Source organism: Aptenodytes forsteri, unplaced genomic scaffold (genome assembly GCF_000699145.1).
Source record: "Aptenodytes forsteri isolate BGI_AS27 unplaced genomic scaffold, ASM69914v1 Scaffold527, whole genome shotgun sequence".
NCBI lineage: Eukaryota > Metazoa > Chordata > Aves > Sphenisciformes > Spheniscidae > Aptenodytes > Aptenodytes forsteri.
In genome coordinates, this window is record NW_008794674.1 from 46,356 (window position 1) to 49,291 (window position 2,936).

The window sequence follows — 2,936 nt, forward strand, 5'->3', positions numbered from 1 at the left end:
AGAAGGCTCCGGGGAGACCTTATTGTGGCCTTTCAGTACTTAAAGGGGGCTTATAAAAAAGATGGCAGCAAACGTTTTAGCAGGGCCTGTTGCAACAGGACAAGGGGGAATGGCTTTAAACTAAAGGGGTGTAGATTTAGACTAGATATGAGGAATAAATTTTTTTGCGCTGAGGGTGGTGAAACACTGGCACAGGTTGCCCAGAGAGGTGGTGGATGCCCCATGCCTGGAAACATTCAAGGTCAGGTTGGATGGGGCTCTGAGCAACCTGATCCTGTTAAGATGTCCTTGCCCATGGCAGGGGGGTTGGACTAGATGACCTTTAGAGGTCCTTTCCAACCCAAACCATTCTATGATTCTATGATTCTGTGATTCTATAATCTCTGCTCAGATACGGCCCCGTGGCCTTAGAGCACATCCTGGAGAGGGGGAGCCCAAACACTGCTATCCCCCAGTGAGGAGCCTGGTGCTGCTGGAGGCTCTGAGAGGTCAGCAGCTCACAGGCTTGTGCAGAAGGGAGTTCCTCATGCTCTGGATAGCCCTGTGCTGGGAAAAGAAGCTCAGTCAGAAGATGGCCCCAAAGGATGCAGGAGCTGAGCAGAGCTGCCAGAAATGACTCTGCAAGGGGAACAAAGAATCAAGTGGGGAGGAGAAAATACTTGTTCCTAGCATGTCTGAAATGCCCTCCTGTGCTCCTCCCTCCTCCAGCAGCAACATATGTTGCTCGTGCAGCCAAGATCATTACAGTGAGGGAACGTGGTGGCTTTGGACTCCCCATGGTGGGAAAGGTCTCTTCCTGGTCTGATTAGCCCAGTGGAGTCCTCACATCCACAGTGAGAAATGCCTGCTCTTCTGCACATCCCTGATGGACCATTTAAGTTTTTTATTTTTGCCCCACTGAGGTTTTACACCATCTCTCTGGGGACACTGCTATTTCTTCTGGGAACAGAAGGGCCCTATGTTTCTACCACTTGTCCCCTTTCCTTCCTTTGCCACCTAGGAACAGCACCTGTCTCCCATATCCCCAGAAATACATGAGGAACCCGGTTGTGCAGCACCCCCGAGAATCTGGCTGTGTCCCCTGTTATGGCAGGTTAACCTGCAACCCCAGAGACGAACCAGGCTCCAACAACAACTTTAGAGTCTAAAAGAGCCTTCATCAAATCTCTGCAATAATAATAGTAATCATCATCATCTTCAGCAGCAGCAGCAACATCATCTGCATTTTTCTTATTTCCTAAGAGATAAGGGCTCTGCACACCCTCAGAGAGAAGAGGGGATCCCAGGAGATATAGATGGTTCCAGGATGCACTCAACCTCACCCAGACAAGGCAGTTCTCTCTTGGGAGTCTTCTGGGAGTTCATCATTGCAGAGCTGGCTGCAGCTTGTCCTTTCATGTGTCCAAGTTGGACAGGAAGGGGCCATAACACTCTCCCATCTTAGGGTACACAACAGAGGAAAAGCAAATGCAGAAAGATTAAGACTTCTGCCTTTCCAAAGTGAGGGGTAAAAGACATATAGACCAGCCTCTCTGACACATCGTCCTGTACAACATCTTGGGAGTCTCTGCTTCCTTGATGCTTGTGTATCCTCTCCCACCAACCTCAAGCCCTTGATGGGGTTGGCCTCTCCTGGCTCCTGCACAGTGTCTAGCCCCAAACTCCTGTCAGCACACCGCAAGGCTGCAGCTCATACAAACACAATGATAAACAACAAATCCTGCTGGCACCAGCTGTCCCACTCAGCCCCCGAGGCACTGTGGACTTTCTCCCTCTGTCCAAAAGGAGATATCTCAGGAATTAATAAACGAAATTTCCTGCCCCACTGTCCCATTACATCTCATAAATCGGTTCTGAAAAGCTCATTGGAAAAAAACAAAACCAAACCAAAACCAAAACCAGCCTTTCCACTTGATAATAACCCTTCCTTCTCAGTTTCTTCAAAACACATTTGATCTGCATTTATCCTCTCCTTACTTCTATCCTTTAAGAAACAAACAAACCAAACTATTTTTACTTTTTCCATAGATTCATAGAATAATTTAGGTTGGACAGGACCTCTGCAGATCACCCATTCCAAGTCCTTGCTCAGAGAAGGTCTCATTAGATCCAACTAGTCAGGGCTGTGCCTAAGTCTTGAAAATTTCCAGGGCCAGAGCCTGCACAACATCTCTAGAAAACCCATTCCAGTACTTGAGAATTTTCAAGGTCAAAAAAAAAAGTAAAAAAAAAAAGTTTTTAATATCTAAATAGAATTTCCCAGGTTCCAAATTGTGTCCATTGCCTCTTGTCCTACCACTGCACACCTTTGAGAAGAGCCTGGCTCCATCTTTTCCACATCCTCAGAGCACGTAGTTGTAAACACCCATAACATCTCCATTGAGCCTTATTTTCCTAAGGCACTGTTCCCTCAGGATCTATTAGTGCATTAACTGAGCAGGTTAATTCATGTCTTCTGCCTGCACTGCTCCGTGACTGCTCAGAGGCCAGAACAGCGATGTTGAATATATTAGAGGATAAGGAAGAAAAAAAGGAAGAAGTGCTTGGACTGATGATTAAAAATGATTATAGAACCTTGAGACAAGAATGGATGATGGCACAGCATGACCCACGTAGTAATGGATGCTGGGCTTCCAGGAGTCATGAGCATGGCCATGGGCAGGGACATCTTTCATTAGATCAGTTGCTCAAAGCCCCATCCAACGTGACTTTGCTTTATTCAATAATTCTAGAAGAGAAGGTCTACCTAGCCTCTTTTTCATTCTTCCTCTAAACACCTATGTAAGAACAATACATCAAAAGGAATGTGCAGACATTAAAAAAAAAAGTGTGGAGTCCTAGAGCTCCTTTTATGCCCATTGGTTCTTACATGTAAACAATGTCAGGTCTCAGCAGACCAAGTGCAGTTTGCAGGGCTGGGAGCAGCTGGGGCCCTT